The 14,554-nt window shown below is 40.2% G+C and overlaps 1 pseudogene across 1 annotated transcript; it reads right to left on the bottom strand.

Moving 5' to 3' along the window:
* Positions 1-3,227: 3,227 nt before the first annotated feature.
* On the bottom strand, positions 3,228-12,595 carry LOC308248237 (periodic tryptophan protein 1 homolog; annotated as a pseudogene). Its single transcript has 3 exons — positions 12,472-12,595; positions 7,199-7,388; positions 3,228-3,986 (listed from the first exon to the last, which is right to left on the bottom strand). The product of its transcript is annotated as a periodic tryptophan protein 1 homolog (transcript).
* Positions 12,596-14,554: the final 1,959 nt, after the last annotated feature.

Raw genomic sequence — 14,554 nt, 5'->3', positions numbered from 1 at the left:
GCTGCAATAGAGTATACAGATATCTACCTAATCTACCTAATAAAAGAATAACATGCTAATTGACTGTACCTTTTTTATGCCCACCAGCCAATCAGGAGTGAGTATGCAAATTAACCCAACAAAGATGGTGGATTAATTTGCATACGCAGGCACCGAGTGGCTGGGGATGGGGCGGGATGCTTGCGTCATTGCCATGGTGATGATGCAGGCATTTTGCACCACCCCAGCCACTCCGGACCTCTGGGCAGTGTGGGAAGGCAGAAAGGTGGCTCTGGGCCAGAGTGGAAAGGCTGCTCCGGCCAGAGTGAAGGCGGCGCCAGCAGCCAGGGTAACAAAGGCCCATTCTTGCATGAATCTTCATTTGTGCATCTTCATTTGCTCATCGGGCCACTAGTCAAGTTATAAAGTTGTACACCTGAAATGTATATACTGTTATTAACCAATGTTACTTCAATCAATTTAATTTTAAAGATGAAAGATACTTGGTACTCATGTATTTGAAGAATTAATATTGTTAACGTGTCCATACTACCCAAAGCAATCTACAGATCAAGTGCAATCCTTATCCAAATCCCAATGTCATTTTTTTCAGAGAAATAGAACAAACAATGCTAAAATTTGTAATTTGAAAACAAACGAAAACACAAAAGACCCTGAATAGCCAAAGCAATCTTGAGAAAGAAAAAAAAAAAAAGCTAGAAGCAACACACTTCTGGATTTCAAACTTTAGTAATCAACACATTATAATATTGGCAGAAAAACAGATACATATTACAACAGAACAGGATAGAAAGCACAGAGGAAAAACCTATGCATACTGAGTGGGGCAAAACTAGGTTTACAGTTGTGAGTATGCAACACGAGTTTATTTTTGTATTAATATTTATTAATTATAGTATTATTTTCCATACAAACAATAGTAAATCTAATTTTGATCCACTCTGCATTTGGTCAACAGATTTTGCTTCTTTTTTTTTAATAATATATTTTTATTGTTTTCAGAGAGGAAGGGAGAGGGAGAGATAGAAACATCAAATATAAGAATAATTGATCGGCTGCCTCTTGCACGCCCACTTCTGGGAATTGAGCCCGCAACCTGCATATGTACTCTGACAGGGAATCAAACAGTGACCTCCTGAGGTTGATGCTCAGCCACTGAGACACACCAACCTAGTTCACTGAGGATTTATATATTTATTAGAGACACAGTGCATGAAATTTGTGCATGGGGAGGGGGATGTCCCTCAGCACGGCCTGTACCCTCTCCAATCTGGGACCCCTTGGGGGATGTCTGACTGCAGGTTTATTACTAGAGAGATTTAATCAGGAATCAAGAACTTCCTGAACCGGCAGTCGGACATCCCTCACAATCCGGGACTGCTGGCTCCTAACCGCTCACCTGCCTGCCTGCCTGATTGCCCCTAACTGCTTTGCCTGCCAGCCTGATTGCTCCCCTGCCAGCCTGATTGACACCTAACGGCTCCCCTGCTAGCACAATCGTCCCCAAATGCCCTCCCCTGCCTGCTCGATCACCCCCACTGCCCTCCCCTGCTGGCCCAATGATCCCCAACTGCCCTACCCTGATGGCCTGATTGCCCCCAACTGCCCTCCCCTGCTGAGCTGTTCGCCCAACTGCCCTCCCTTGCTGGCCATCTTGTGGCAACCATCTTGTGGTGGCCATCTTGTGACAACGTGTGGGTGGCCAATTTGTGATAATGTGGGGACAGCCATCTTGTGACGACGTGAGGGCGTCGCATAAGGGCTACCTAGGCTTTTATTAGTATAGATGTTCATCAGGGATATTGGCCTGTAATTTTCTTTTCTGTGGTGTCCTTTCTGATTTTGCCATAATTTAGGGTAATAAATGCTGGTCTCATAAAATGAGTTTGAAAGTATTCCCTCTTATTTTTCTTTTTAAAGAAGAGTTTAAGGTTTGGTATTAGTTATTATGTAAACGTTTGGTTGAATTAACCGGTGAAGCCATATGGTCTTGGACTTTTCTTGGGAAGTTCTTGATTCCTGATTCAATCTCTCTAGTAGTAATCTATTTTCAGATTTTCTATTTCTTTGAAAGACTAGTAATTTTTTTTTTCCTTCTAGGTTGTCCAATTTGTTGGGACATAATTTGTTCATAGTAGTCTTTTACGATCCTTTGTATTTCTGTGATATCACTTTTTGATTTTTGAGTTCTTTGAGTCTAAAGATTGGTCAATTTTCGCTTTTCAAAAACCCAGCTCTTAGTTCGATCTTTTCTATTGTTTTTTTAGTCTCTATTTTTAATTTCTCTTTTGATTTCTTTCTTGATCCATTGGTTGTTTGGTACATGATGTTTAATCTCCACATATTTGTGAATTTTCCAGTTTTCTTGTAGTTGATTTCTAGTTTCATACTATTGGAAAAGATGTTATTAAGACTGATAGCTGTCAGAGGGGAAAGGGTTTTGGGGGAGAGGGGGCTTGATGGAAAAGTTGAAGGTATTAAGAAAAAAAAAAACACACCTCATAGACACAGAAAACAGTATGGTGATTACCAGAGGGAAAGGGTGGTGGGGAGAGAAAAACTAAAACAAATAAATAATTAAAAATTTATTGAGACACGTTGTGTGGGGTAGCATGATCTGTCCTGTAGAATTTTTCATGTGTGCTTGAGAAGAATATGTATTCTGTTCTTTTGCATGGAATGTTCTGTATATGTCAAGTCCACCTGGTCTAACGAGTTGTTTAAGGCCACTGTTTGCAGTAGCACTGACTGAGAACACCGCTAAGTCATGAGCATTAACTGGAGAACAGTAGGTTTGGAAAGTGCACTCCCTGGGGCTCCTGCCTCTGTTTGTGGCCTACTGTGCAATCTTGGCCAAACCACAACCCTTTTGGCCTGGGCTGACCCAGCTGTTAAAATTACAGGATTTTCCTCTTTTTAAAAATTATATAAATTAGTAGCTAGTTTACAAACTTAGGTTACCTGTGACAGATGGCATATTTAAGGAATTATTTTAAAAAATATTTTTTATTACCCTTTCCAAGGAGACCTGCAACAGGAGTTTGTACACTACACACTCAATGGCATGCATGCAGAGCAGCCCTGTTTTGCTGCCACCACAGCTGTAGAGAGGAATGTCTGGTGTAGGAAATGAATTTTGTTTCTGTCACTCTATATGGAATTTTTAGGCCAGCTTTTAAAAACTCTAAGAGTTAAGGTAAACAAAACAGGAAATTGTATGATCCTCATCAAGACTCCGTTGGTGTATCTGAGCTCCTGCTCCCAAAGGGCCACTCATAGATGAATTGCTTGCATTACCAAGAACAAGCCTTTCTCGTCTTCCAAATGCTTCATTTACTAGAGACTGTGCTTATATTCCAGACCCAGAGCCCTTCTTTCTGACCTCCAAAGGCATAAATAAATGGCAGGTCAGGGCAACAGGCAGAACAGAAGAGAACTCTCATGTTCATGTCTCTGTACTGAACCAGACTTGGCCTATCTCCCAATTATGTCCCAGATCATCACCTATTTGTCTGCTGATGCTGGTCACAAGACAATCCTTGATTTGACTGCTGACATTAAGACCAGAGATTTCATCATTGTGTGCATTAAGTGTAAAAATTGGCTCATCTGAACGTGCATCCAAATTATATACAAAGCAGTCATCCGTACTGGCCAAAAAATGACAAGGTGAAAAGTGATTCCAAGTCACTCTCTCAATCTGCCCGCTGAATCGCCACATTCGAAGGCTTTCATCTGGACTTTGGCAGTCATACAAAGCCACTGACTTATCATATGATCCAGAAATCAGAGTCTATGCTTCAAATGGATGAAACTATAGAGTCTGAACCTTGTCTGTGTGCTCAGCAAGGCCAGCTGCTGGTTTCCCCAAGGACACATCCCTCAGAATCACAGTGCTGTCAGCTGATGTACTTGCCAGCACGTTTCTGATCAGCTTATTCCATGAATCGTCCAGGACAGCAACAGTATACCCTTCTGCTGAGGAACTTAAAAAAAAAAAAATGGGCAAAGGATCTTTCTAATGAAGACATACAAATAAATGGCCAACAACTACATGAAAATAAGGTGCTCAACATCACTAATCATCACTAACCACAAAACCACAGTGAGATTCCCCTCACAGCTGATAAAATATCTATTATCAAATGGACAAGAGCTAACTAATACTGGTGAGGATGTGGAGCAAAGGGAAGCCTTGTGCGCTGTGGGTGGTAAATGTGAACTGATATGCAATATGAAGTTTCCTAAAAAAATTAAAAATAGAACTATGCACTTATGACTCAGTAACCTCACTTCTGGGAAAGAGCCAAATGAAACAGAACCATTAAATGGAAGAGATTTTTGTATGCTTATGTTCATTACATCATAATTTACAATAGCCAAGGTATGGAAACATCCTACGTGTCTGTTGATGAGTAAATGGATAAAAAATGGATACATATATAATGGATATATATAATGAAATGTTTTTCAGTCATGAGAAAGAAGAAAATCCTGCCATTTTTAACAACATGGATGAACCTGGAGGGCTTTATGTTAAGTGAAGTAAGTCAGAGAGGGAAATACAAATACTGCATGGTATCACAAGTGAAGAAAAAAAAGTTTGACTCTTGATCATAGAAACAGAATAGAAAAGTGGCTGTGAGGGGTTTGGGATGGGAGGAATGGGGAGATATTGGTAAAGGGTACAACTTTCAGTTATAACAAGTGAATAAGTTTTGAGGATCTAATGTTTAGCATGATAACTGTAGATGATAACATTATTGTATAATTGAAATTTGCTAAGAGAGTATAAGTTAAATGTCCCTCACACAGACAAAAGGTAAACTTGTGAGGTGATGGATGTGTTAATTAACCCTGTGGGGGGAATCCTTTCACACTGTATATATATTTTGAATCTTCACATTGTACATTTTAAATATCTTACAATTTTACTTATCAATGTATCTCAATAAAGCTGAAAAATTAAAAATAGTGTTAATGAATCTTCTAAAAGGCCTTATCATATTTTTTCATTTCTTTGTCTTGAAACATTTTTACTCTGCTGATTGAATATCATGAACAACTTTTCCAGAATTCCTCCCTATTCATTCATTATAATCCTACTCTTAGATGTAAATTATAAATATAGTCAATATGCAAAGTATGCATTCAGAGTCTGCATTTATTTCCTTAGTGTAATGTTGCCAGGAATGACACACTTCTATTTACCAATTTAGGTGATCTTAAATACTTCCCTAAACTCAATATTGCCCCTCTCTTAACTCCTCCTCTTCTCTTCCCTCAGTACATTGCACAATATGTTGTACTAGCAAATGCCTATTTGTTCACAGAATACATATGCATTGAGGGCCCCCTAATGTGACAGGTATCTGCATCTGTGAAAGTCTTTCCTTGCCACCCGCCCCTCAGGAACTCCAGAAGAGTTCCGCTGAGAAGAGAGCTCTCAACTCTGTCCGGAACCTGGATGTGTCATGTCTTGTCTCCACTCCTTGTCTTCTAGCATTATATTGATGTTCTTTTCTCTCCTGAGACTTTTCAACTTTGTTCCATTTAGTGGGAGCTTGAGTTTGGATTCTTTCTAATTTCCCTCTTTGGAAATTAGAAACTCACCCTGTAACACATAATCCAGATTCTTGAATCCCAGCCGAGAAAAAGCACTAGAGACTTCAAAAAAAAAAAAAAAAAAAAAAAAAAAAAAGGCAGTCTTCTATAGGCACTCTTTTGGACATTATTTTCTTTCCTTAATCCATTTTGAAGGGAGGAATTATGTTTATGCCTGGCATAAAAAATACTGTACATCAAGCATGTCAAACTCGCGGCCCATGGGCTGAATGTGGCCTAGAATGAATATTTTTGCGGCCCAGCCAATATAACGGTATGTAAGAAACATTTTGATAAAAATTTCATAACTTAATTTTTACAATACCCTATTATATATAACTATTAATAAGGAACTACAATGTTCGCTAATGGCTGATTACTATAATCGTGTTGCATTCATTTCCCTTACTCGCCTTACACAGAGGTGCACCATTCTCTCCACTAATACTAGCAGCGAATATTTTAGCAGCCGATTGCCACACCATTAGACTTGGACTGACTTGTTTGGTGAGCGCAACAGGAAATACATTGCTTTCAGAGAACAAGAAAAATAGGTTTATTTGTGTTACGCTTATTAATTTGTGCAGTTATTCAGTGTCTGGTAAGTTAATGTTCAAGAAAAAAATTAATTTTTATTAAAATGTTCTATTATTTTATGTTAATGATTACTCATTTTTTTCGGCCCTTTGTATTTAGCATGTCTCTAAGGAAATAAACCTACGTTTCTATGAAAATTGAAGCTTTTTTTTTTTTTGGCGGCCCACATAAACTTAAACCTTCTTCATTTGGCCCATGTTGGCCTTTGAGTTTGACATGCTTGCTGTACGTATGTAAACCTAATTAAATGAGTGAACAAATAAATTAATTTTTTATTGCTACCTTGCTCACTACAGGGTGATTTTTGACAATGATATTCAATTCAATTTTCCCTCAAGTAGTTATGGTCTAGCAGAGTGCTTTTTAAATTGTACTCTGAGGAGTCCTCAGCGGGTGATGGAAATATGCTGGGGGCAGTGGATGAAGACAAGAAGGGCCAAGCAGGCAGGGGTCCAGGCTGCAGAGAAAAGTCCCTAGTGTGCATTTGCTGCATTGGACTTCTTCCAAATATTTCAGCTGAATAAATGTTTCCAAGACTCCAAATTTAAAAAAAAATAAATAAATAAAAACACATACACCAAAACCACTGAGGCAAAGCTAAACAAGAGAGTGGCACCAGGTAACTTCCCATAGCACTTAAACCTGTTTCAATTGTACTTTAATACACTTCCTAAAACTTTTCTAACTATGATACTAAATTTTCCAAGAAGACAAACAAAGCATTACATGCTTGGCAAAGTTGCTTCTACATCTTTAATGATGACAGACTTCCCATGGGCCAAATTTGCATAACAAAAAGATTTATTTACCAAGCATCCCTCACAGAGGAAATTCAATGATTTAATAATTCCATACCACTTTAACTCCTTGGCACCTAGAACTTGGAGTGTCTCCTACCAGGAAGACAATTGCCAACAACAATGGACACCTTGGAAAGTGCTAATGCAAAAGGATTAGTGAGCTAGTGCAGACAAAATGAATTATGCTTAGCACTTACGGGTTTTCTGCGGGCAGTAGTAGGATAAATGAGGTATTATTAGTACCGTACATTTTGTGCCAGAGGCAATATATAGCACTCCAGTGCTTTATACTATTTGATATGCCAGCCTCCACAGTACGCTCATCCAAGCTGATGCTGACAGAGCAAAGTAACACACTGAGAGGAAATCCTTTAAGTTCCTGTGTTCCTTGAAATAAAGAAAGATAAAAAAGAATCAAATTCAAATGTACTTTGGATTAATTTTTTTTACATAACTCCTATGGCTATTAATCACACCAAAAAAAATCAAAGGAACTGGTTAGTCTGTCAAAAAGGACTTACAAATTTCAAAGGTACTTTTGATTTGATTTTATTCTTTTTTCCTTCTCATCACTGATAATACACATATTGGAAAAAAAAGGGGGGTGGGCTCTCAGGGTTCAAGGGAGTGATTTCGCTCATGGTGTTAATATCTATAGCAGAGACAGTTTGCAGTTTTATGACCCTAAAGGAAAAGCAGCAAAATGTCATCTCTGCTCCTTCTAAATAGATGGTGTATTGATAGCAATGAACATTACTTGCCAACATTAGCACAGAAAGAATGTCCCACTTCAGATCTCAGTACTGAGAATATGGGACAAGGAGCTGTAGAATGAGAACATCACATGTTTATGTCAGTTATGCTTTGGATCCAAAGAGACCTAAGTTGATATGTCATACACTTTGCCTGTATTAATACGTGTTATCACTCAGCTTCTTGTCTGAAAGTCACACCATCCTCCACTTTTTAAATGAGGCACAGTAGACTAGACAAGCATTTCATTAGTTTGAGAAATGTATTTGCCAGTAAATATTTTTTCATTTATTTTTAGAGAGACTGGAAGGGAGGGGGAGAGAGAGAAATGTTGATGTGACAGCACTGATGTGAGAGAGACACATCGATTGGTTGCCTTCTGCATGCACCTTGACCAGGGCCAGGGATAGAGCCTGCAACCTAGGTAAGTGCTCTTAACTGCAATTAAACCTGGACCCTTCAGTCTGCAGGCCAATGCTCTATCCACTGAGCCAAACAGGATAGGGCAGTAAATGGTTTTTATGCAAGAAAATAGGCACCCCAAATATTTGAACATTAGCCTATTGTAAACAGTACAAATTATTTAAAAATTACCTCTATCTTCACAGAGTACAGCATCTGCTAAATCATCATTTTTAAAGTTGTGGCAGCCGATAACAAAATATTACAGAATCAAGTTTTCACTTTCCCTTGGTATCTCTCAATGTGTGATGTAAGCCTGAATGCAAAATAAAGAAAGTCATTGCTATTGGTCAACTGTAACAATCAAGGAATTTATTTATTTTTGCATCTATTTAGTTATTCATTCAGTACATAAATAGTCTACTACGTGATAGGTAACTGTACTAGGTGCTAAAGGCCTGAATAAATAAATCACAGTTTCTGCTCTTGAGAGGATGACATTATTATGGGATAGATACATGGAAAATATCATGAATAACAAAACGATCACAGAAGCTAGGACAGAGATGAACACTGGGTGCTATGGCTGCAGAAGCTAGAAGATAATCTGGTGAGTTCTTTAGTTATTTCAGTGCCCTAATGTTTCCAGTAGAATTTGAGAAGACTTGTGTTAGCTTCATGACCCACTGCTAGGATTCAGAGCCCACCCTGTATCTGATAATTCTTCAGCCATAAACTTTTTGTCCAAGATGCTTCATTCTGGCTGCCAACTGCCTGGAGAAATTGCATTCTTGGGAAATTTATCTATTCAGCTTCCTTTATATTGAAGAGAATTTAAAAGTTTCTCTAAGGTCACACCCTCTTTTGTTACAGCTTTACAGAGCTTCCCTCACTCCTCCAGGTGTAGATATAATTTCTGTTTCCACCATCAGAATTGTAGTCCTCATTTAAACTGACACTTGCAGCTCTACCACTTGCCTGCATTCTTCACACTCCTGATTCACGTGTCTGCTCATTAGAATGAAAAGGTGCACCAATCCTGCACAAAAACAGAGCCTTCTTCTAAATCAAGGACATGTCAGCCTCCAAAGTTAGCTGAGTTTCAAGGACCAATGATTTCCAGCTCAGATTTTAAGATATTGTAACAATAATAACCATTCTTGAAATATACTGTAGGGTAGTTGTCATGCTATTAGAACATTGTTTTCAGAGACAGAACTTGCAAGAAAAATGTTATGAGTTTATAATCACTTCACTTTGAAAGCATTCAGATGTTAAAAAACAAATAAGTTTTGTTTCTTAGAAGCTTTCCTCTCTTACTGTGAATTTGACTGTTTCAATCCCAGGAAATGCCAGCTCTCCTTTGGAGAGCATTACTCATCACTTTCTTATTATCAAGCATCCTGGAACACAATCCCATACTGATTTGCTTCCTCTATAGCTCATTTTACAATTTCTCCTCCTCACTATGCATTAGTGGATAGCAAATTCCATAATGTGTTTTCTGCCTGCTCCTGTGGCTATCTCTTGCATATAGCAATTTGGAATTTCACATCAGGCCCAAACCACCATATCCATCTTTGCAATAAGTTATTTAGGTAGACAAGAAAGCAAGTAATATGGAGTTATATTTATGCTCCATTGAAAAGAGAGTGAAAGAAATAAAAAAAATATGTTTTTTAGTGTAGTACCATCTAGATTGATAGTTTTCATCCAGTCAATCATCAATTGCTCTTTGAATCCTTTTATTCATTAAAATAAATCATGGAAAAATGGAACAGACGTGAATCTCAGAGGGAAGGAGTGGAGGAAGAGATTAACCAAATAACTTATATGCATATATGTATTGCCCATGGACACAGGCAATAGGTTGGTGAAGGCCTGGAGCGGGGACAGAACCAAGAGGATGGGGAACAAGGGGGATAGAAGGGGTGGGTGGACATCTGTAATACTCTCAACAATAAAGATAAAAAACCCACCATTTTGGAGTAGCTACTACGTGTCCATTACTGTGTAAGGAGCTGAAGATATAGTAATGGATGTGAAGGACGTGATCCTTGGCTTCATGGACCTTGCTATTTACTGGTAGAGACGTATTTAATATATATAATTGATTTCAGAGAGGAAAGGAAAAGGGAGAGAGATAGAAACATCAATGATGAGAGAGAATCATTGCTTGGCTGCCTCTTGCATGCCTCCTACTGGGGATTGAGTCTGCAACCCAAGAATGTGCCCTTGACCAAAATGGAATCCAGGACCCTTCAGTCCGCAAGCTGATGCTCTATCCACTGAGCAAAACCAGCTAGGGCAAGTAGAGACCTATTTTAAGTAATGTTTATTCCCACAATTAATTGATATCAATAGTGAGTAATGATATTAAGTAAAAGTAGAGCATTTGGTGTACATATAAATGGACTCTAAAAAATCTGGAGGGTAAATGATAGCTTCTTTGAGGAAGCTGAGACTGAAAAGATGAATTATGTACCTGAATGTAGCAGAAATAACACTCTAGACCACCAAATATAAGAAAGAACAACCTGAAGACACTTGAGGAACGAGAAGTTCTAGCTCCCTTAACTGGATATTAAAAAGCCAATATTCATAGAAAAAAGGGAGTAAGACTAAGACTGATTGTAAGATTAATCAGTGTCTATGTATTTTGGATGGGGTTCTATCTATTGGGAAGAATGTGAAAAAAACACTAAAAGACCCTTCAGAGATTTCAACAAATGTGAGGCATGAATAAAATCTCGCTTTACAAAAACCACTTTAGTGGTTATATGGATGGATTGAGGTGGGTCAAGCACCAATGTGGATGATTTCACAATCCAGCAATTTCACTCCTAAATTGCTACCCCAGGGAAATTAAAATATGTCCACATAAATACTTGCATACAAAGGGAGTATTAATCATATTAGCGAAAAAATGGAAATGACTCAAATATTTACCAATTGATAAATGGAAAAATAAATTATATGTTTATACAGTGGAATACTATATAGCAATAATAAGGGATGACATGCTAATGCATGCTACAATATAAATGAACCTGGGAAGTATTATGCTATGTGAAAGAAGCACAAAACAAAGACCACATCTATAATAATCTATAATAATAAAAGCATAATATGCTAATTAGACTGGACATCCTTCTGGACAACCTTCCAGATGAAGCTGGGGCTGTGAGGGAAGCATGGGTCCTGGGTGCCAGAGGGAAGCCGGTGCCAGCAGCTGGGAAAAGAAAGGCCTACTCTTGCACGAATTATATATAGTATTATATAATTACTAGAGGCCTGGTGCACGAAATTCGTGCACGGGGAGGGTCCCCTCAGCCTAGCCTGCACTCTCTTCAATCCAAGACCCCTAGGGGATGTCCGACTGCCGGTTTAGGCCTGATTCTGGGGATCAGGCCTAAACCGGCAGTCGGACATCCCTCTCACAATCCTGGACTCCTGGCTCCTAATCACTCACCTGCCTGCCTGCCAGGTTGCTCCTAACTGCCCCCCCCCCCTGCTGGCCTGGTCACCCCTTACTGCCCTCCCTGCTGGCCTGGTCGCCCTTAACTGCCCCCCCCTGCCAGCCTGGTTGCCCCTCACTGCCCCCCCTGCCAGCCTGGTTGCCCCTCACTGCCCCCCCCTGCCAGCCTAATCACCACCAACTGCCCCCCTGCCTGCCTTGTTGCCCCCAACTGCCACACCCCTACTGGCCTGCTCACCCCTAACTGCCCCCCACCTGCCTGGTCACCTCTTACTGCCCCCCCTGCCGGCCTGGTAGTCCCTCACTAACACCCCTGCTGGCCTGGTCGCCCCATACAGCCTGTTGTTCAGTTGTTTGGTCATCCCTCCCTAACCCCCCTGCCAGCCTGGTGGTAGGCAGCCATCTTGTGAGAGCGTGAGGGTTAATTTGCATATTACCTCTTTATTATATAGGATGGTTGCACACCTCTGTTATTTGCTAAAAATCAATGAATTATATAGTTAAAAATGGGTGAATTTTAGGACATATAATTGACACCTGTAAAGAGTTGTTATAAACAAAATTAATAAGGTTGTATTTAAAAGTCATTGAGGAAATCAAATTGCCTGCGTGTTTCAATTGACTGGCTATAACCATTGTGGGAGAGACTGATGTGTATATTTCTGGCAAGAACAACAGGGTGAATTGTGGACCAGATTATGTAATGGGGTGAAAAGTTCTGCCAGTTTTAAGAACATCTTGATTATTCCACCTTTCCAAATTAAGTTGCTACTCTTCTACTAAAACATTGGCAATGCATGCTCTTAAGAAAAAAGTGTAAAAGTACAAAAATCCTACCATCAAATCTAGCGCCATCTTCTAGCCACACTGCTCTTTTACAGCTTCTTACATACAACAAACCCAGACCAAAAAAGGAGGCTTTGGGGATGTCTTTGGTAATCCTGGATATAGTAGATGCCATGGTAACTTTCAGTTCTGTGGTACCCGGGCAACTTCTCAGAAATTAACAGGATGTATAATGCTGACCAGAGGTAGCAGCTTACCCCTTTGGCTTAAAAGAGACATAGTCTACATACATAAATCTCTGAGCACTCAAAAGAAAAAGTGGAAGAAGAAACACACACACACACACACACACACACACACACACACACACACTACAGGGGTCTTATTCTAATAGAAAATGTATTCTGAAGAAAACATGCACTGTGCCTTCCTTCTACATTCATTCATGTATTTCTTTCTGTTTGGTCCCGAGACAACCAGCATATTTGGATTATTGGTTTTACTCTTAAACAATATACAAAAGTGCACAGGCAAGTAATTACAGACTATAGTTTATATATATATATTTTACTATGTGGATAGTTATTTTTTTTACAATTTTTTCAATCTTTACTACATCATAATCCACAACTCTCAATCCTTTTAGAATTAAGCATAATATGGATACAAATAAAGGTCCAAATATGGGAGCAACAGGTCATTATTTCCCAATAAGAGGTATTGTTTTGCAAATGGAAAACCCAATATTTTCTTTTCCAGGTAGTTAGTAGTTTTCTATAGGATAACTTTATTCCCATTTGTAGATACACAAGATCACATTCCATTCTCCTTAATAATCCTATCTAATAAAAGAGTAATATGCAAATTAACCATCACTCCGCTAAACCCACAAGCCACCCCCACCAGTCTCGCCCACCAGCCAATCAGGAGCGAATACGCAAATAAACCCAACCAAGATGGCTATGGCCACAGAGAGCAGGAGGGAGGCTTGGGTTTCCCTGGCAATGGAGGAAGCCAAGCTTTCTGCCTGCCCTTGCTGGCCTAGGCCTCCACTCAAGGCTACAAAGTTTCAATGATAGAAGATACATAAACCCAAACAGAAATGGTGACAGCCACGGAGCTGGAAAGAGCAGGAGGCCAGGGTTGCCCCCGGTGATGGAGGAAGCCAAGCTTTCCACACACCCTGGCCGGCCCAGGCCTCCGCTTAAGGCTACAAAGTTTCAATTATAGAAGATACATAAATCCCAATAGAAATGGCTGCCACCACGGAGCAAGCAGAAGGCTTGGCTCCGCTCCAGGCTACAAAGTTTCAATTGTAGAAGATAAATAAACCCCAGATACCAGGGCCTCTGCTTGGGTCACCAGGGGGCATGGCCGCCCTGCAAACCACCACAGGCCTCTCGCCCAGGCTGCCCCACACCCCAAGGGAACCCCCACCCTGATCCGGGACACCCTTCAGGGCAAACCAGCTGGCCCTCACCCATGCACCAGGCCTCTATCCTATCTAATAAAAGAGTAATATGCATAATGACCATCACTCCAACACACAAGATGGCTGCCCCCATGTGGTCAAAGATCCTGCCCCCATGTGGACACAAGATGGCCACCACAAGATGGCCAGCAGGGGAGGGCAGTTGTGGGTGATCAGGCCAGCAGGGGAGGGCAGTTAGGGGAAAACAGGCTGGCAGGGGAGCAGTTAGGCATCAATCAGGCTGGCAGGGGAGTGGTTAGGGGGTGATCAGGCTGGCAGGCAGAAGCTGTTAGGGGCAATCAGGAAGGCAGTCAGGCGAGCAGTTGGGAGCCAGCAGTCCTGGATTGTGAGAGGGATGTCCCAGATTGGAGAGGGTGCAGGCTGGGCTGAGGGACACACCCCTCCCCCATGCATGAATTTCGTGCACTGGGCCTCTAGTTATAATAATAATTAATAATAATACCTATCAAGTACTTATTATGTGCCAGGCAAATTTATAAATGATATCACTCACACACACATGTACACACACACCCCCCCCACACACACACCCCTACACACTGAATCCTCAATATAATCGCATAAAGTAGGTACATTATTTTTCTTAGTTTATATTTAAGGAAACTGAGGCATAGTGTAGTCAAATAACTGCTCATATCACAT

This window comes from Plecotus auritus (genome assembly GCF_963455305.1).
Source record: "Plecotus auritus genome assembly, chromosome: 5".
NCBI classification, from domain to species: domain Eukaryota; kingdom Metazoa; phylum Chordata; class Mammalia; order Chiroptera; family Vespertilionidae; genus Plecotus; species Plecotus auritus.
Note: the sequence above shows the minus strand (reverse complement) of the source record. Positions and strands in the feature narration are given on the sequence as shown.